General features: G+C 38.7%; 1 protein-coding gene and 1 pseudogene across 1 annotated transcript in view; both read right to left on the reverse strand.

Moving 5' to 3' along the window:
• The window catches only part of LOC138156644 (transmembrane protein 132D-like), a 447,677-nt gene that overhangs the window by 364,537 nt on the left and 62,123 nt on the right, over nucleotides 1–21,017 (reverse strand). The window lies entirely within an intron of this gene.
• LOC138164874 (26S proteasome non-ATPase regulatory subunit 6 pseudogene) lies at nucleotides 15,417–16,574 on the reverse strand (annotated as a pseudogene).

The raw sequence follows: 21,017 nt of genomic DNA on the forward strand, positions 1-21,017 counted from the left end.
ATCACTCCTCTTCAGCTCTTGAGCCAAATAAATAGTAACAAGCTCTTTTAGCTCACAGCCACCCTTTACAGGGGCACTAAAAGTGTTACATTATTGTAGAAGCAAGTAATTCCTGCACGCCAGAAAATGACAAGTTTCTCAGCTCTGTAAACAGTAAGAGATGCTCTACTGTAAAATTAACTCCAAGTCTCTTCTCACAGCAAAGCACATCTTACAACAAAACAGACACAAAACCTCTCTTTCTTCCTTTGATTCCCTCTCATAAACGAGAGAGAGCAATATAGGAAAAGGCAGACACTCCTGAGAGGTTTCCTCTTTCAGCATGTAGATATAGAGACCATCACCTCTTTATCCAGTAGCAGGATTCAGCATTATTCCACAAAGCTTTCAAGTGTTTCAGAAAAATCTGGAAAGACTTATATGAACTGATGCTGAGTAAAATCAGCAGAACCAGGAGAACATTGTACCTAGTAAAAGCAACACTGTGTGATTACCAACTCTGACAGACTTAGCTCTTCTCAGCAATACAATGATCCAAGACAATTCCAAAAGATTTATGATGGAAAATGCTATCCACATTCAGAGAGAGAACTATGGAGTCTGAATGCAAATTGAAGCAGACTATTTTCACTTTTTTTCTTTCTTGTGGTTTTCCCCTCTTGTTCTGATTCTTCTTTTACAATGTGACTAATGTGGAAATATGTTTAATATGATTGTACATGTATACCCTATATCAGATTGAATACCATCTTGGGGAGGGGAGAAAGGGGGAAAAAAGTAGAACTCAGAATCTTATAAAAGTGAATGTTGAAAAAAGGAAGAAAGGAAGGAAGGGAAGGAAGGAAGGAAGGAAGGAAGGAAGGAAGGAAGGAAGGAAGGAAGGAAGGGAGGGAGGAAGGGAGGGAGGGAGGGAGGGAAAAGAAACAAAGGAAGAAAGAAAGAAGGAAGAAAGAAAGAGTAAAAAAAAGAAAGAAAACTTTCATCATGAAGTTTTTCTTCAGCTAATCAGTAAGTTAAATGCAAAGTTTCTAGAGTCTTATCTCCTGTACATGGCTTCTTGTGACACCTCCTGTCCTTAGCGTCCTATCCTGCTATTTCCTCTAATTCTTTCTATGACATCTCCAAGTTTTTCTGACTTTTTATCCTTCCAAACCTCAAAACAGTCTCTTGTGGGTCAATGAATCAACTTTATCTTATGGCATAAAAAAACACAGAAAATCCATCTTTCTGTCAAACATGAACCCCAAAATTTTTATATAATGATTCCACATTATATTCTATTTAGAATTTTGTGAGTTATAATTGTTAAAAACTCTCAACACAGTAGCCTGCAATTGATCTCTTATGTTACAATAGCCTTCAGTCATAATTATTTCACCCAATGCTCTTCACTCAAACAGTTCTCCCTAAATTGATCTGAGGCCTAGTTCCCTACCTGATCTTCAAAACACTATGGTTCTCCTCAAGATTGTATCTGAGAAATTATATTTCTTCCCAAGTTGAATTTTTGACAGCTTTCCTTATATAAATTTTCTTAATCTGCCCCTTTCAGCAACCAAACTGTTCACAAAGAAAAAGATAGTTCAGAAGGGAGGGTACTGTTATTTATGTGAGGGGGAAGTTTCAGGTCGCTACATTTGCTATAATAATTTAGCATTCAGTCATTTTTCAGTTGTGTCCAACTTCATGATCTCATTTGGGGTTTTCTTGGCAAAGATACAAGAGTGGTTTGCATTTCCTTTTCCAGATCATTTTACAGATGGGGAAACTGAGGCAAACAGAATTAAGTGGCTTGCCCAGGGTCACACCGCTAGTAGGTGTCTGAGACCAGAGAAGAACTCCAGAAGATGAGTCTTCCCGACACCAGGTCTAGTACTACATCCACTGTGCTGGCTAGCTGCCCCTCTTTTATAATAATAGCTAACATTTACATGGCACATATTACGTGTCAGGTATTGTACTAAGCAGTTTTTACAGCTATTGTCTTATTTGATCCTCACAACAACCCTGTGATGTAGGTACTATTATCATCCCCATTTTACAAATGAGGAAAATGAAGCAGGCAGAGTTTGAGTGTATTGCCCAGCATCACAAAGTTGATAACTGTCTGAAGCCAGATTTGAACTCAGATCTTCCTGGTTCTGGGCCCAGCACATCATCCACTGTGCCATCTACCTTTTTAGGACAGACTTCGATAAGCTGGGGACCTTATGTGTCCTCTTACGTGTCCTCTTATGTGTCATCCTCTGCATAGAGGAGGACTCATAATGGTGAAGAGCCTTGAGATCATACATTATGAGAGTAAATCTGGGGATATTTAGGCTTAAGAAAAAGAGACTTAGGCGGAAATAAGAGTACTGCCTTTAAGTACTTTCAGAACTGTCATTAGAAAGGGGATTCGAATTGTTTTGCTTAACTCCAGAGGAATAATGAAAAGGGAGATAGATTGAGCTTAATATAAGGAAAGATTTCCTAATGATTAGAAACAGTATGACATAGAAAAACAAACAAAAATACCTACTGACTCTAGACTCAGAGTCAGTAAACAAATATTAGGTGTTGATAGATGGCCTCTGGGCCCCTTCCAGCTCTTGATCCAAAATCCTATATGTAATCCAGGGGCTGGTTTAGGAACTAGTGGATTTTCTCTCTGTGGTTCCTTAAACAAAGTCAGGATGATGACTAGATTGCCCAGGGGCTTCTGGGTCAGATGCAGGTTGGATTACATATATCCTCTGAGGCCCCTTCGAACTCTAAGATTCCAATGTACTGTCATCTCATGAGGGTCTTACCATGATGCACTATCCTTGATTAGACTTCCCCTAAAAGGTTCATTTCCATTGCTGAGCCATCCTATGGTCCTAGTTTTTGTTATTGAATCGACTGATCAATTACAGAACTTATTAAGGCCTTACCATGTGAGATACTGTGCTGCTCAGTGTTAAGTATGTAAGAAAGCTTAAAAGAATTTGGTTGCCTTCAAAGAACTTATATCTTCATGGAAATAACTAGTTACATATAAAATACATGCAGAAAAAATGGGAGGTAAATGCTAGGAAGACAGATGGGAAAGAGATGGTAGGTGGTGCAGTGGATAAACCGCCAGCCCTGGAGTCAGGAGGACCTGAGTTCAAATTCAGAGTCAGATACTCACTAGCTGTGTGAACTTGAGCAAGTCAATTAACTCCATATGCCTCAGTTTCTTCATCTGTAAAATGATATGACGAAGGAAATGGCAAACCACTCCAGTATCTTTGAAAAGAAAACATCAAATCTGGTCTGAGACACTTACTAGCTGTGTGACCCTGGGCAAGTCACTTAACCCTGTTTGCCTCAGTTTCCTCATCTATAACATGAATCAGAGAAGGAAATGACAAACCACTCTAGTATCATTGCCATGAAACCTCAATGAGGTCATGAAGTATTGGATGGGACTGAAAAACAAACCAAACAATAAATTTGAAGAAGACAGCTCTAGTAATTGGAGGTGTGGGGGACCAGGAAAGGTTGCCGGTAGAACTTGACATGGACCTTGTAGAAAGAACATCAGAGAATATAAGAGGCAGAAGTAAGGAAGTAGAGCATTCCAGACATGGGAAATAGCCAGTCCAAAGGCATGGAGATGGGAGATGGGATGTCGTGTTGAGAAACAGCAAATAGGCAAGTACAATTAGATTGTAGCCTATATGGAGAGGAGTAAAGTGTAAGAAAACCAGCAAGTCAGAAAGAGGTCAGTCTGCAAAGGGATTTAAATGCCAAACAAAGAATTTTCTATTTGATCCTGGAGATTATGAGGAGCCACTGCAGTTTATTGAGTAAGGGGATGACATGAACAGACAAGCACTTTAGGAACATCTATTCACTGATATCGAAATCATAAATCACTCCATGTTCTCTTTTCTCTCGCATACAAAATTATTTCCCTCATTTTACATAGTTGATTTCAATAGGACAGTCTCCAAAACAACCGCAAGGCCAGAGCTTGGGCCTGTGATTGAGCATTCATTCATTCTGTAAACATTTCATTATGACGGAGAACTGAGTATCCCTGTTGTATTAGTTTTCAGAATGCCTATCCTCAGCAGAGTCATTCAGAGTCCAAAGCTTCAGGCTAACAGTGCATAAAACCAAATGATTTCCCTCTTCACTTCTTAGATCAATCATATTTAACAGAGTTGAAAGTTACCCCAAATTCCCACCTCCCTTTATTCCTCATTGTGCCTTTCACTGAAGGGGTATGCTAAATTTATTGCACAGAGCAAGAAACCGGCTGGAGAAAGATTCATTTGTTGGCCTAATTTTCCCAAGAAAAGTCAGAACATGATCTCCTTTTAAAGATTTAGAACTGGAAGAAACCTTATAGGCTATCTATTCCTACCCTAGGGTTTTGCAAATGAGATGACCAAGACTCAAGGAAATTAAGTGATAGGTCCAAGGTCTTTCAGACAGTAATGAAGTTGTTTTTCTGACTCCAGATCCAACAGTCATTACATTGGAATATACTTTCTCCCACCATGCATCCAACTCTCAGTTCCCTAACTCATTTTATTTTCTAGGGGTAGCAAGGGGTAGAGTGAATAAAACTAGGACTGGAATCAGGAAGACCTGAATTCAGATCCAGTCTCAGATATCCCCTAGTTCTGTGTCTCTGGGGAAGTCACTTTAACTACTGGTGGCCTCAGTTTTCTCATCTATAAAATGGAGATACTAATAGCACCTACCCCCATGCCTGGGTTGTTGTGGAGATCAAATGAGATTATAGTTGTAAAGTACTTTCTTAGCCCAGTGTCCAACACATAATAGGTGCTATATAAATGCTAGCTATTATTATTAATGAAGCTCAAATGAAATATTCAATCAGTGAATATTTATTGAACACCTATTATTGACCAGACACAATGTTAAGCCCTACTGATACAAAGAAAGGCAAAAGATAGTCCCTGCCCTGAAGGAGTTTGCCATCTACTGGGGGAAGACAATATTCTGACAAATCTAAACAAAGCAAGCTGTATGCAGGATAAATAGGAACTAATTAACAGAGGGAAGGTACTAGAATTAAGTGGGGATGGGGAAGGCTTCTAGGGAAGGGTGGGATATTAGCTGGGAAGCCAGAGAAGTCAGTAGGCAGAATGGGGGGGGGGGGGAGGTCAGCATTGTAGGAATGGGAAACAGCCAGAGAAAATGCCTGAAGTCAAGAGATGGGGTGTGTTGTTCATGGGGAAACCAGGAGGCCAGTGTCACTGAATGGAAGAAGCGTAAGAAGGCTGGAAAGGTAGGAGAGGACAAGGTTATAAAGGGCTTTTAATGCCAAACAGAGCATTCTGTACTTGATCCCATAGGCAACAGGAAGCCACTGGAGCTTATTGAGTACAGGGTGACATAATCAGACTTTAGGAAAATCACTTTAGTGGATGAATGCAGGATGGATTGGAGTGGGGAGAGACTTTAGGAGAGTAGACCCACCATCAGAGTCTTGAAATAATCCATATGTGAGCGGATGAGGATCTGTACCAGGAAAGTGGCAGTGCCAGAGGAGAGAAGGGGGCATATTTGAGAGATATTACAGAAATGAAATGGACAGACCTTGGCAACAGCTTGGATGTGGGGGTGAGAGATAGTGCGGAGTTGAGGATGACTCTTGGGCTGTGGGCCTGATGACCTGGGAAGATGGTCTCTCCCTTTGGTTGTTGTCCTTCGTTCTTGAAGAGGACCAAAGATAAAGACGACCAAAATGACTTCCCTACGTCAGAGTCAAGTTTCACTGTGTCCGACTGTGGTTGATCAGACCAACGTGAGCTTGGAATGCTCTGCCACAGGTCGGGCACTAATGGTCCATGTGAACACTTGGAGTGGATTCTCTAAATTTGTGAATCTCGTGTTTCTTTTGAGCTACTTCAATTATGTTTTGGTCACAGAGTATGGCATCTTCTCTAATGAGGGCATACCATGCTGGGCAATTCTGTGCCAGTGTCTCCCATGTCACATAATCAATTCCAATGTTCTTGAGAGTGTCTTTGTATTGCTTTTTTCTGACCACCATGTTAATGCTTACCCTGTGTCTCCATAAAATTGCCTTCTTGGCAAGTGTATGTTTTACATTCTAACAATGTGGCCAGCCTATCAGGAATGTACTCTCGAGTAGAGTTTGAATGCTTGGCAGTTTAGTTAGAGAAAGGACCTCAGTGCCTGGCCAAGTGACCTTCAGAATTTCCCTAAGATAATTCAGTGGAAGTGATTTAGTTTCCTGGCATGGTGCTTGTAGACTGTCCAGGTTTCACAGACACTTTATCAGCAAACAGAAAAACGTGCACCACCAATCCTTCCACTTTGGTCTTGATGGGTAGCCTTTCAAAGTTGAAGAATTTACCATCAATGCAGTAGCTGAGCTTGATGCTTTGTCTATCCTCATTGAAGGCTTTTGACAACATGTTTGAAAACATCATGCTAAAAAGCGTGGGAGTAAGTACACAGCCTTGTTTCATTCCTTCACACTTTGGTGAATGGGAAAGTGAGAGAGCACAATCCATTATCTAGGACCTGGGCAAGCATGCCATCAGGAAATTGGCATACAATGCCAATGAACTTCACTAGACAACCAAATTTTGACATAATTTTCCATAAGTCCTTATTGACTATATCATAGGCCTTGGTCAGATCTCCAAATGTTTAATAAATACTTCTCTCCCTCCTTTCTTTCCTTCTTCTTCCTTCCCTCCTCCCTTCTTCTCTTTTCCTTCCTTCCTATGAAGATTATATGATGGGAGTGTAAGGAATAGTACTTTAATAAGCAGGACAAGTCATACCAACAACAAGCATTTATTAATTCATATGAGTTCTAAAACCAACTAGCCGTGTGACTCTTGGCAAGTCAACTAACCTCTCTATGCTTTATCAGCCTTATCTAATGATATGAAGGATCTGTGATTTCCTTAGAATGAGGAGCACTTCTGGTATAGAAACACACACTAACAACACAGATATCAAGCAGTCTGTGACTTAGTTATGTGACAGTGAGGTGGCACAGTGGTCAGAGTCAGAAAACCCTAAGTCCAAATCCAGCTTCAGATATTAGCTATGTGACCCCGGGTATGTCATTTACCCTCTCTCAGCCTTAGTTTCCTCATATATAAAACAGGGACAATAACAGCGCCTATCCCCATGGGTTATTGTGAAGATCAAATGAGATAAAATCATGAAGTCCTTTCTAGATTTTAAAGTGGTAAATAAATGAATGGTGGTGAGAGTGGTAGTGGTATAGTGGTTTAAGAAATGTAGGAGGTGGTGGTAGTGAAAGGAGAAAGAGGGGGAGGATGAGCAGGGCAGGGGAGGAATGGTCAACTAGTCCTTTAAAGTTTCCTGAGGCACCTGGAGGGTCCAGGGTCACGCAGTTAGTGTCAGAGATGGGATTTGAACCTAAGTGTTCCTGACTCCAAGCCTGACATAACCCTCCATTATCCAGAATACCTTATATGGAAAAGGACATATAAGTATCCAACCTGCAGGACAATGTTATTTTTTTCAAGTCCCACTGAAATTTAAGTTTCTATGAACTACTTGGCACTCAAGGTTTGATTTTCACTAAAGGTGGGAATGTCCCACTAGCCTCAACCCAAGTAATTCATATCTTCAAAGAGTTTCCTAAGAGGGGAAATCATTGTGACTGTTTAATCTGTTGTCTCTGGAGTAAAAAGACTTGGATTCAAATGCCTTTACTACTTATGTGACCTTTTATTAGTAAATGACTTCAATTCCCTGGGCCTCAGTTTTTTTATCTGTAAAATGGTTTCGGAGGGGGGCAGGCATAGGACTAGATAACCGCTAAGATCCATTCTAGCTCATGATCCTCTGAGAACACATGGGAAATGGAATTTTACTGAAGAGCTAGCTTTTAGACCTAGAAGTCAGTCCTGACTGTAAATACTCTGTAACTCTCTCCCCATGCAGAATTTTCTCTGCCTTTGCCAGGAACCCATCCACCATGCAGGTGTGGTGTTTGTGAACATAATACGCCCAGAAGCCTAATGTGACAGGCTCTCCAATTAAGTATCTGAAAGGTAATTAACTCCAAAGGTGTCCACACTCTCTCTTCCCCAATTCCTATTTCAAAATGGGAAGTGTGAAAGCATATTAGCTCAAGTAGAAATACACAGGGGCACACTTCAAGCCAAGTGCTCCAAATGGCCCTAGAGGAAGCCGAGGAGAGCCTGCTAAAAGGGAGGCTGCTTTTAGCGAAAGAGGAATTCCCACTGGCTTCACTTTTGGAGGGTGGTGTCAAGTCAGTTTTTGAAGAGAAACATTTTAAGAGAAACTAAAAGGAAGAAAGCTGCTTTGAGGGCTCTTCCTCCCCTACCCTCACATCACTGCAGAGAGACACTGGTCAGATCACTGAGTTCTGGGAGATATGTTTTAGGGAGAACACCACTGAGCTTGGAGAGCATCCAGGGAAGGGCACCAGGATGATAAAGGGCTTGGAGTTCATGACACATGAGGATCAATTGAAGAAATAAAGGGTATTTAGCCTGGATAAAGGGAGACAAGACTAATGAGAAACATACCCTTTGTGTTCATATATCTGAAGGCCTGTCTCAGGGAGAAGGAACATGTTCTGTGTGGCCCTGGATGGAGGATCTGGGAGTAGTGGGAGAGAGCGGTGCATGGAATCAGAGAATCTCAAAAATGGAGCATTAAAATGGACCACAGCAACTATCATGTCCAACCCAGAAGCAAGTTCAGTCTTGATGTGGGGTGGGGGGAACCATTATTAATGAGCATTGCCCTAAGGTAGAAAGGGCTGTCTTAGGAATCCGTGAGTTTCCCTTCATTGGAGGGCTTCACTTATTAGGGATAGGAGATCTTGTTCAGGTATGGATTGGACTAGATGGCATCTGAGGTCCCTTTTCACTATGAAATTTAGTGGCTGAGTTTTAATTTGCATGCTCAAGCATTATCTTCTACCAGGGCTTCTTAAATTTTTTCCACTTTGCTATTTAGAAATAGTTGTTGGCATCTCATGGCCTGAGGGCATATGCAATGCAAAGCACATGTGCTTTGTCTTCAGAACCAAGGCCAAAATGATGTTGCATGATGAAGCAAGGGCAAACATTGCCAGAAACACCTTGGATTCATTACAAGTTTGATTTTGAATTAATTTTTGGTTGTTGTGCATTCAGAAACCTTTTACCAAAGATTTTGTGACCCCATGTGGGGTTCAGTTTAAGAAGCACTGTAAATCTTTTTTTGTTTTTTTTTTTTAAAGCAATCAGGGTTAAGTAACTTGCTCAAGGTTACACGGCCAGTTATTTTGTGTGGGTATTAAGTATCTGAGCCTGGAACTGATCCTGGGTCCCCTGACTCCAGGGCTGGGACTCTTCCTCACTGCACCACCTGGTCGAAAGCATTGTAAATCTATAGGAAGCCTTCCCTGACTCCCCCAACTCCCTCCCTATCTAGTATTTATCCTGTGTCTGTATGTATTTTTCATTATTTGTCTTTTTCCTATTAATATTTATTCTACAGATTCTTTTATGTACTTCTTGTCTTTTCTATTAGAATGTAATCTCCTTGAGTAGTGTTTGTTCCATTCTTTATATTCATATCTCAAGTACCCAGCATGGTGCCTGGAACATAGTTGGTGCTTAATAAATACTTACTGAGACAGAGCCAAGATGGTGAAATAGAAGTTCCCCCACAATCACCTCAAATACCTATAAAATATGAATCTAAACAAATTTTAGAGCTACAGAACCCACAAAGTGACAGAGAGAAACAAATCTCCCACTGAAGGCAGCCTGGAAACCTGACAGGAAGGGTTCATTGCAGCATGCTGGGAGCTTGGAGCAGTCCCTAGTGAGCCCCAGGGCAGCCCCAATCAGCAGCAGCCTGAGCAGACTTCAGGAGGGGGAATCACTAGTAGCTGCGATGGTTTCCATACTTTCCAACCCATAAATGCCAAAAAGAAAGTAAAAGGTCAATCCTGAATTCTATTGGAAAAGAAGGGCACAGTTGGGTCCCTGCCCCCAGGGCAAGAGCTGTCTTAGTCATGATGGATGCAGTGGCTGCCCTATGGCTGTCTCAGGAGCCTACAGATGGTAGGGGGAACAAGCGACCATTCAGAGGGTAATCGCTCTTGCTTTGACCTGCTTGGATCTGGGTCACTTTCTTGGGTATTGGTCCTGGGATGATAAATGCCAGTTTGCCAGTGTGGTGTCTGTAGAAAGGGTGCCCTTCTCAGACCTCTGACAGAATTTGCAAAAACCCCAGGATTTGGGACAAAGCTCTCCTCTCTGGAACCAGAATTCTACCATGGAAAAGAATTCAAATGTCAAGTAATTGACTGGCAATATGAACAAACAGAGGAAGCAAAAACTGACTATCAAATCATTTTTGGGGGACAAAAAAGATCAAAGCATGGAATGGGAGGAAGACAATAAGTCAGAACACCTGTATTAAAAGCTTCCAAGAAAAATATGAACTGATTACAGGCCATGGAGGAGCTCAAGAAGGATTTTGAAAATCAAGTAAGAGAAGAGGAGGAAAAACTGGGAAGAAAAATGAGAATGATTCAAGAAAATCATGAAAAGAGAGTCAACAACCAGACTGAAGAAAATAACACCTTAAAAAATAGACTAACTAAAATGGCAAAAGAGGTCCAAAAAGCCAATGAGGAGAAGAATGCCTTAAAAAAAAACAAATTTGCCAGGTGGAAAAAGAATTTCAAAAATTCACTGAAGAGAATAAATCCTTCAAAATTAGATTGGAGCAAATGGAAGCTAATGACTTTATGAGAAATTCAAATTCTATAAAACAAATCCAAACAAATGAAAAATATAGAAGGCAATGTGAAATATGTCATTGGAAAAACCACTGTCCTGGAAAATAGATCCAGGAGAGATAATTTTAAAATTATTGGGCTACCTGAAAGCCATGATTAAAAAAATAAAAACAATCTAGAAAACATCCTTCAAGAAATTCTCAAGGAAAATTGCCCTGATATTTTAGAACCAGAGGGCAAAATAGAAATGGAAAGAATTCACTGATCACCTCTTGAAAAAGATCCCCAAAATGAAACTCCTAGGAACATTATAGCCAAATTCCAGAGTTCCCAGGTCAAGGAGAAAATATTACAAGCAGCCAGGAAAAAACAATTTGAGTATTGTGGAAACACAATTAGGATAACACAGGACCTAGAAGCTTCTACATTAAGAGATCAAAGGGTTTGTAATATGATATTCTGGAGGTCAAAGAGCTATGATTAAAACCAAGAATCACCTACCCAGCAAAACTAAGTATAATGTTTCAGGGTAAAATATGGTCATTCAATGAAATAGAGGACTTTCAAGCATTCTTTTTTTTTTCAAGCAATTGGGGTTAAGTAACTTGCTCAAGGTTACACGGCCAGTTATTTCTGGGTGTGGTGCTAAGTATCTGAGCCCGGATTTGATCCCCAGGGCATCCCGACACTGAGGCTGGTGCTCTTACTTGCTGAGCCAACTGGCCTCCCCTAAGCAATTGGAGTTAAGTAACTTGCTCAAGGTTACATGGCCAGGTGTTTCTGGGTGGGTGCTAAGTGTCTGAGCCCGGATTTGATCCCCAGGTCATCCTGACACTGGAGCCGGTGCTCTTACTCACTGTGCTACCTGGCTGCCCCTCTTTCAAGCATTCTTGATGAAAAAACTAGAGTTGAATAGAAAATTTGACTTTCAAATACAATAAGCAAGAGAAGCATGAGAAGGTAAACAGGAAAAAAATCATAAGGAACTTATTAAAATTGAACTATTTACATTCCCACATGGTAAAATGATAACTAGAACTCATGATAGTTTTCTCAGTATGAGGATAGTTGAAGGGATGACATATAGGAGGAGATAGGGAGAGACGGACTAGGGTAAATCGTCTCATATAAAAGAGGCTAGAGAAAATTCTTACAATGGAGGGGAAGAACAGGAAGGCAATAAGGAATGGGTCAACCTTACTCTCATTGAATTTGGCTTAAGGAAGGAATAACATACATACCAAATTGGGTATCTTAGCCCACAGGAAAGTAGGGGGGAAGGGGATAAGAGGGGGGATGATAGAAGGGAGAGCAGATTGGGGGTGGGGAGGGTAGTTAGAAACAGACACTTTTGAAGAATGACAGGGTCAAAGTAGAAAATGGAAAAGTGGGGGGTGGGATAGGATGGAGGGAAATATAGTCATTCTTTCACAATATATCTACTATGGAAATGTTTTGCATAACTGCACATGTATAAACTATATTGAATTGCTTTTCTCCCAGTAGGGGTGGGTGATGAGGAAAGAAGGGAAAGAATCTTGAAATCAAAATTTTAAAATAAAATGTTATACATATATATGCATATATATGTATATATATATATATATATATATATATATATATATTTTTTTTTTTTTTTTTACATGCAACTGGGAAATAAGATATACAGGCACTGGGGTATAGAAATCCATCTTGCCCTACTAAAAAGTCAGAGGGGGGATGGGAGAGGATATAAGAGAGAGCAGATTGGGGGAGGGGTATTCAGTAAGATCGCTATTTTGGGGTGGGGGGTAGGGGAAACATGGGAAGAAAATCTGTAACTCAAAATCTTGTGGAAATGAATGCTGAAAACTAAAAATAAACAATTAAAAAATAAATGCTTACTAATTGATTGATTGTAGACAGTCCTCTTTGTTCTGAAATTCATATACTCAGGAAAACCAGAAGCACAGGGAGGTGGTTGTATTCCATGTCTCTTTGCCATACAATATTGACATTAAAAAGCTGAGACTCTGCTTTGACTCTAAGCTTGAGTTCAACAAAGGAATTTTGCCATTTCCTAAAGACAATTTAGCTTACTCTTCTGTTCAATTTTGGGCCCAAATCATTTCCCATCTGTACTGATTCTCCCAGGAGTACATACTGTTGAACAAGCTCTTGTTTTCTAGTAAAATTTTTTACCTCAAATATTCTTATTTACCCAATCTTTTCTTAATTAATTAATTTTTTAGTTTTCAACATGCAGTTCCACAAGCTTTTGAGTTTTAAGTTTTCTCCATCTTCCTTTGCTTCCCCCTCCCAAGACAGATTGTAATCTGATATTCTGATACATGCTCTACATGTACATTCATATTAAACATATTTTCATATTAGTCATGTTGTAAGGAAGAATTAGAACCCATGGGATGAACCACAACAAAGAAGAAAAAAAAACAATACAAAATAAAGAGAGAGAGCAAAGAGAATGCTTTGATCTGTATTCAGATTCCCTGGTTCCTTCTCTACAAGTGGATAGCATTTTCCATCACAAGAATTTTGGAGTTACCTTAGAACCTTGCATTGCTGAGAAGAGTTAAGTCTATCAAAGTTAGTCATCCCACAAGGTGGCTGTAACTGTACAATGATCTCCTGGTTTGACTCACCTCATTCAGCATCAGTTTGTTTAAGGCTTTTCAGGTTTTTCTGAAGTCTGCCTGCTCAACATATCTTATAACACAATAGTATTCCATTACATTCATAGACCACAACTTTCTCAATCCTTCCCCAAATGATGGTTACCCCCTTAATTTCCAATTCTTTGTCACCACAAAAAGAGCTGCTATAAATATTTTTGCACATGTGGGTCCTTTTATCATTGTTATGATTTCTCTGGGATACAACCCTAAAAGTGCTATTGTTGGGTCAAAAGGTATGTACATTTTTATAACCCTTTGGACATAGTTCCAAATTGCTCTCTAGAATAGTTGGATCACTTCACAACTCCACCAACAATGCATTAGTGTTCCAATTTTCCCATATCTTCTCCCGTATTTATAATTTTCCTGTTTTGCCATATTAGCCAATCTGCTATGTGTGATGTAGTACCTAAGAGTTATTTGATTTGCATTTCTCTAATTAAGTGATTTAAAGCATTTTTATATGACTATTGATAGCTTTAATTTCTTCCTCTGAAAACTGCCTGTTTATATCCTTTGACCATTTATCAATTGGGGAAAGACTTGTATGCTTACATATTTGACTCAACTCTCTATATATTTTAGAAATGAGACCTTCATCAGAGAAACTGGCTGTAAAAATTCTTTCCCACTTTTCTGATTCTCTCCTAATCTTGAATTCATTGCTTTTATTTGTACAAAATCTTTCCAATTTAATGTAACCAAAATTATCCATTTTGCATTTCATAATGTTCTCTATCTCTTGTTTGGTCATAAATTCTTCCATTCAACATAAATATGATAGGTAAACTATTCTTTGCCCTCCTAGTTTGTTGATAGTTTCACCTTTATATCTAAATCATATACCCATTTTGAATTTATTTTGGTATTTGAATTTATATTTGATATAAGATATTGGTCAATGTTGTTTCTGCCATGCTATTTTCCAGTTTTCCCAGAAGTTTTCAACAAATAATGAGTTCTTATCCCAGAAGCTGGAGTCTTTGGGTTTATCAAATGGTAGATTACTCTAGTCATTGACTACTATGTCTTGTGTACCTAACCTATTCCAATGATCCACCACTTTATTTCTTAGCCAGTACCAAGTAGTTTTGATGATTGATGCTTTATAATACAACATAAGATCTGGTATGGCTAGGCCACCTTCCCTAGCATTTCTTTTCATTAATTCCCTTGATATTCCGAAGCTTTTGTTCTTCCAGACAAATTTTGTTATTATTTTTTCTAGCTCTATAAAATAATTCTTGGTGGTTTGATTGTATGGCACTGAATAAGTAAATAAATTTAGGTAGAATTGCCATTTTTAATATATTAGCTCAGCCTACCCATGAGCAATTAACTTTTATTCCAATTATTTAGATCTGACTTTATTTATATGAAAAGTGTTTTGCAATTTTGTTCATATGGTTCCTGGGTTTGTTTTGGCAGGTAAAGTCCCAAATATTTTATAATGTCTACAGTAACTTTAAATGGAATTTTTCTTTCAATCTCTTGCTCTGTTGGGCTTTGTTAGTAATATATGGAAATGCTAATGATTTATGTGGGTTTATTTTATATCCTGCAATTTTGCTAAAGTTGTTTGTTATTATTTTTTTAAGTCTCTTATTATTTCCAGTAGTTTTTTACTTGATTCTCTAGGATTGTCTATCATCATATCATCTGCAAAGAGTGATGGCTTTGTTTCTTCTTTGCCTGTTCTAATTCCTTCAATTTCTTTTTCTTCTCTTCTTGCTAAAGCTAATGTTTCTAGTACTATATTGAATAACAGTGGTGATAATGGATATTCTTGTTTCAACCGCAATCTTTTTCCTTTTTGAAACCAAAAAGTGTCTTCTTTATTTTTAACAGTTGAATAGTTTACATAATGAAATGGACTATAAAATTTCCAAGTCTTTATCACTGAAAGCATCTTTATTCCAACAAGATTGTCAGATGTCCCAAATGTTGTTATAAATTCTCCCCTTCCCCCTTGTATGTATATGCTTTCGCAGAGCCTTACCTATTAATTACCCTGGAAAGTTTCTAAACTTGATTCAACAGCAGATCTCCCTTCTTGACATTTTCTTGGTACTGCCACTTCTTGCTATCTGGTCTGTTGGTTTCCACAATTTCATTTACTTTATCTATCTTGCAGTGTAGTCTTCCAGCTGCAATAAATCTGGAAAGTTCCTAATCTATGAACTCCACACCAACTCCAAAAGCTTCTGCCATGTAGCCAAGTGTCAATGACCTGTAGGACTCCAAGAGCTGGCTGTATGCATGGATTTTCATCTCTCCAACGTAGTATTGATAATGAGGGGCAAAGAGCCAGTCCTTCTTCATCTCCTGCTCAACGATGGCCAATGACTGGAAGAAGACTGAATAATGGCATCCATGTAGTGAATAGAGGTACTGTCGAACTATGGGCAGGCTCTGCAAGACTTCCAGAATTTCTGCTCCTTTAATGACCTTTTTCCCTGAGATCAGGTCTTTCTAAAGCAATCATGCTGACGTAGACAGTGTATGTTACAAATGTTTTATAATCCATCAGTTCATAGGATGTAAATGTTGAAATGATGTCAAGGAAGAGTTCAGCTGCATGCTTAAAATCTCTAATAGCTACACAGTAAAGACCTTGATATACCTTTAGGTGATTTCTCCTGTCCCAGTCACCTCCTTCTATTAGGCTTTTAGCCTTCTCAGTGTTTCTTGTGATGAAATCATTATCCATACAAAATAAGCCAATTCTTAGGAGGTAGAATACAATATCCATTCGGTGACCCAGGGCCACAGTCTTGTCATATGTCTTTTGAAAGACCCTCAGAGCTCCTTCCTTATCCCCAATGCGGCGACACAAATTCTCAGCCTTGGCCATCATTGCATCTCGAATTTCACTCTCCCCTCAATTTTTTTCTGCATCTTCTAGTTCATCATCCAAATGTTTCAACTCCTCATCATTCGCCTTCTTCATTTTATTTATCAGCTCCATATCCATCTGCCAGTCAAGACACTTACATAAGGCTTCGTAATAGGGGGCCATAGGCCGCGTCCCCCAGGTGCTTCAGAAGGCTGAGTAGGAAGCAGAGCTGTGCGATGTGAAGGTCCGGGTTCTTAGGCAGGCCCTCCTCCTCCAGGTTCTCCAGCAGCATGGCGGCAGCAGCTCCCGGGGCACAACAACCACCAACCCCAATTTTATTGAAAATACTTATCCCCATTATGCATAATACTTGCTAATGATTTTAAGTACATGCTCCCTGTCATTTTGAGGTAGACTCCATTTATTCCTATACTGTCTAGTGTTTTCAAAAGGAATGGCTGCTGTATTTTGTCAAAAGCCTTTTCAGCATCTATAGAGATAATAATATGGTTTCTGTTAGTTTAGTTGTTGATATGATCAATTACGCTAATAGTTTTTCTAATACTGAACCAGTCCTGCATTCCTGATATAAATCCTACCTTGTCACAGTATATTATTCTCATGATAAGATGCTATAATCTCTTTGCCCATATTTTTATTTAGAATTTTTGGTCTATATTTGGTCTATAATTTTCTTTCTCTGTTCTGCCTCTTCCCAGTTTAGGTATCAGTACCATATTTGTATCATACAAAGATTTTGGCAGGACTCCTCCTTTGCATGTTTCCCTTAATCATCTACATAGTATTGGAATCAATTGTTCTTTAAATGTTTTATAGAATTCACTTGTAAATCTATATGGCCCTGGAGATTTTTCCTTAGGGAGTTCATTGATGGTTTGTTCAATTATTAAAGCATTTTATATCCTCTTATGTTAATCTGAACAATTTTTTTTAATATTCATCCATTTCACTAAGATTATCAAGTTTATTGGCATATAGTTGGGCAAAATAGTTCCTAATTTTTTTTTAAATTTCCTCTTCATTGGCGGTGAATTCACCCTTTTCATTTTTGATACTGGTAATTTGTTTGTTTGTTTTTATTTCTTTTTTTAAATCAAATTAACTGAAGGTTTATCTATTTAAGTGGGTTTTTTTCATAAAAATAGCTCCTAGTTTTATTTATTAGTTCAATAGTTTTCTTAAGTAATTTTATTAATCTCTCCTTTAGCTTTCAGTATTTATAATTTGGTATTTAATGGGGAATTTTTAATTTGTTCTTTTTCTAACATTTTTAGCTGCTTACCTAATTCACTGATCTCATCATCATATTTTATTCATGTAAACATTTAGAGATATAAAACTTCCCCTAAGAACTACTTTTGCTGCATGCTGTAAGTTTTGGTATATTGTTGCATTATTGACATTCTCTTGGATGAAGTTATTGCTTGTTTCTATGATTTGTTTTTTGGACCCACTCATTCTTTAGGAATAGATTATTTAGTTTCCAATTGATTTTTAGTCTATCTTTCCATGTTTCTTTATTACATATAAGTTTTATTGCATCATGATCTGAAAAAAATACATTTAATATTTCTGCTTTTTTTTTTTGCATTGGACTGTGAGGTTTTTGTGCCCTAGTACATCGTCAATTTTTGTGTATGTGCCATGTACCTCTGAGAAAAAAAAAAGGTTTATTCCGATTCAGTTTTCTTCAGAGATGTAGCACATCTAACTTTTCTAAAATTCTATTCACCTCCTTAACTTCTTTCTGTTTTATTTTGTGGTTAGATTTATCTAATTCAGAGAGGGGGAGGTTGAAGTCCCCACTAGTATGGTATTGCTGTCTATTTCTTCCTATAATTCCCTTAACTTCTCTAAGAATTTAGGTGCTATGCTACTTGGTGCATATATGTTTAGTAATGATATTACTTCATTGCCTATGGTGCTTTTAGCAGCATGCAATTTCCTTCCTTACCTCTTTTAATTAGATCGATTTTTTTTTTTTGCTTTTGGTTTGTCTGAGATAAAGATTGCTACCCCTGCTTTTAATTTTTTTACTTCAGCTGAAGCATAATTTATTCTACTCCAGCCTTTTAACTTTACCCTATGTGTATCCCTCTGTTTCAAACATGCTTCTTGTAAACAACATATAGTAGAATTATGGGGTTTAATCCATTCTGCTTTCCACTTCAATTTTATGGGAGATTTCATTCCATTAAAATTCATTGTTATGTTACTGTGTCTTTCCCTTCATCCTATAACCCTGTCCCTGTTTATGCTTTTCTTTCTCCTTTATCCCTTTCCCTCTTCACTAGAGTTTTGATTTTGACCACTGCATCACTCAATCTGCCCTCCCTTCTATCAGCCCCCTCCCTCTTCTTTCCATTTCCCCTCACTACTTTTTCTGTCCTCTCTATCCCTCCATTCCTTTTCTTTCCTCATTCCCCTCCAACTGCCTATAGGGCAAGTTAGATTTCTATATCTAACTGAGTATTTTATTTTCAACTCAAACCAAATCCAATGAGAGTGAAGTTAGTCCCTGATTTCACTCCACCATCTTGACTCCTGAACAAGATCTTTAGCAGGGGTTCTTGATATGTTTATTTTTTCATGGGCTCCCAAGTCATCAGGGAAAAAATTTCAGGGAGTTCATGAATTTGATCTTTGCAATATTTTAATAACTCTATTTCAAAACAATTGTTTTCCTTTCTTATGCATTTTATTCCATGCATTTAAAAATAATTATTCTGAGAAAGAGTCTATGGGCTTCATCAGGGATCTATCACACACACACAAAGAGAGAGAGAGACAGACAGACAGACAGACAGAGACAGAGAAACAGACAGAGAGACAGAGACAGAGAGAAAACTCCTCCTCTGGAAATTAATGATTAATGCATTGTTGGTGAAGTTGTGAACTGATTCAACCATTCTTCTTTTTTTTCTTTTTTAAATTAAAAAAAAAATTAGTTAGTTTTTAGATCTTGTGTTATCCTGATTGTGTTTCCACAATACTCAAATTGTTTACTCCTGACTGCTTGTAATATTTTCCCCTTGACCTTGGAACTCTGAAATTTGGCTACAATATTCCTAGGAATTTTTTGGGGGGGATCTTTTTCAAGAGGTGATCAGTGAATTCTTTCTTTTTTTTTTTTTAAAGCAATCGGGGTTAAGTAACTTGCTCAAGGTTACACGGCCAGCTATTTCTGGGTGTGGTGCTGAGTATCTGAGCCCGGATTTGATCCAGGTCATGCCGACACTGGAACCAGTGCTCTTACTCGCTGAGCCACCTGGCCGCCCCCAGTGAATTCTTTCAACTTCTATGTTACCCTCTGGTTCTATAATATCAGGGTAGTGTTCCTTGATAATTTCTTGAAAGATGATTTCTAGGTTATTTTTTTGATCATGGCTTTCAGGTAGTCAAATGATTTTTTTTTTAAAGCAATCGGGGTTAAGTAACTTGCTCAAGGTTACACAGCCAGCTATTTTTGTGTGGGTGACAAGTATCTGAGGCCTGAACTGATCCCAGGTCTCCTGACGCTGGGGCCAGCACTCTTACTGTGCCACCTGGCCACCCCTAAGCAATTGGGGTTAAGTAACTTGCTCAAGGTTACACAGCCAGTTATTTTGTGTGGGTGTTAAGTATCTGAGCCTGGAACCGATCCCAGGTGTCCTGACTCTGGGGCCAGCGCTCTTACTCACTGCACCACATGGCCACCCCTAGTCAAATGATTTTTAAATGATCTCTCCTTGATCTGTTTTCCAGGTCAATGGTTTTTCTAATAAGATATTTCACATTGTCTTCTATTTTTTCATTCTTTTGGTTCTGTTTTATAATATCTTGATTTCTCATAATGTAATTAGCTTCCATTTCCTCCATTCTAATTTTGAAGAAATTATTTTCTTCAGTGAGCTTTTGAATCTCCTTTTCCATGTGGCCAATTTTACTTTTTAAGGCATTTTTCTCCTCACTGGCCTTTTGGGCCTCTTTTGCCATTTCAGTTAGTCTATTTTTTAAGGTGTTGTTTTCTTCAGTATCTTTTGGGGTCTCCTTTAGCAAGCTGTTGACCCATTTTTCATTGTTTTCTTGCATCACTCTCATTTCTCTTCCCAATTTTTCCTCTACTTCTTTTACTTGATTTTCAAAATACTTTTTGAGTTCCTCTATGGCCTGCAACCAATTCATATTTTTCTTAGATGCTTTTGACACAGGAGTTTTGACTTTGTTGTCTTCTTCTGGTTGTATGTTTTGAACTTCTTTGTCATGAAAATAAGATTCTTAGTCTGATTTTTTCCTCTGTTTGTTCATTTTCCCAGCCAATTACTTTTGAGCTCTTTACCAAGGTAGCACTCTGCTTCCAGAGTGGAGAGTGCTTTCTCCTAAGTGTCTGGGGTTTTGAGCAGCTGCTCTTAGAGCTACTTCTAGGCACCTGTAAATTTTCAGTTTTTCTTAGGTGGTATGATCAAAGGAGAGGTGCTTACTTCTCTCCTGGCCTGTTGTCTGGTCTGTGAGTGACCACAAGCACTCTTTTCTGCCTTAGAACTGTGAGAAGGACTCCCTCTCCACAGCCACCACAATCTCTGCCACACCAGCCCTCCTTTTCACCCCAGGACCACCACCGAAGCCTGAGACCCATATCCAAGCAGGACAAAGCAAGAGAATCCTGCCTCAGTGCCAGCAAAGAGATCCTGCAATTGCCCTCTAATCAGCCACTTGATCCTAACACCATCTGTGG

This window comes from Petaurus breviceps, unplaced genomic scaffold, assembly GCF_028583685.1.
Source record: "Petaurus breviceps papuanus isolate PSGF00001 unplaced genomic scaffold, PetGlider_PUasm1.0 100, whole genome shotgun sequence".
NCBI lineage: Eukaryota > Metazoa > Chordata > Mammalia > Diprotodontia > Petauridae > Petaurus > Petaurus breviceps.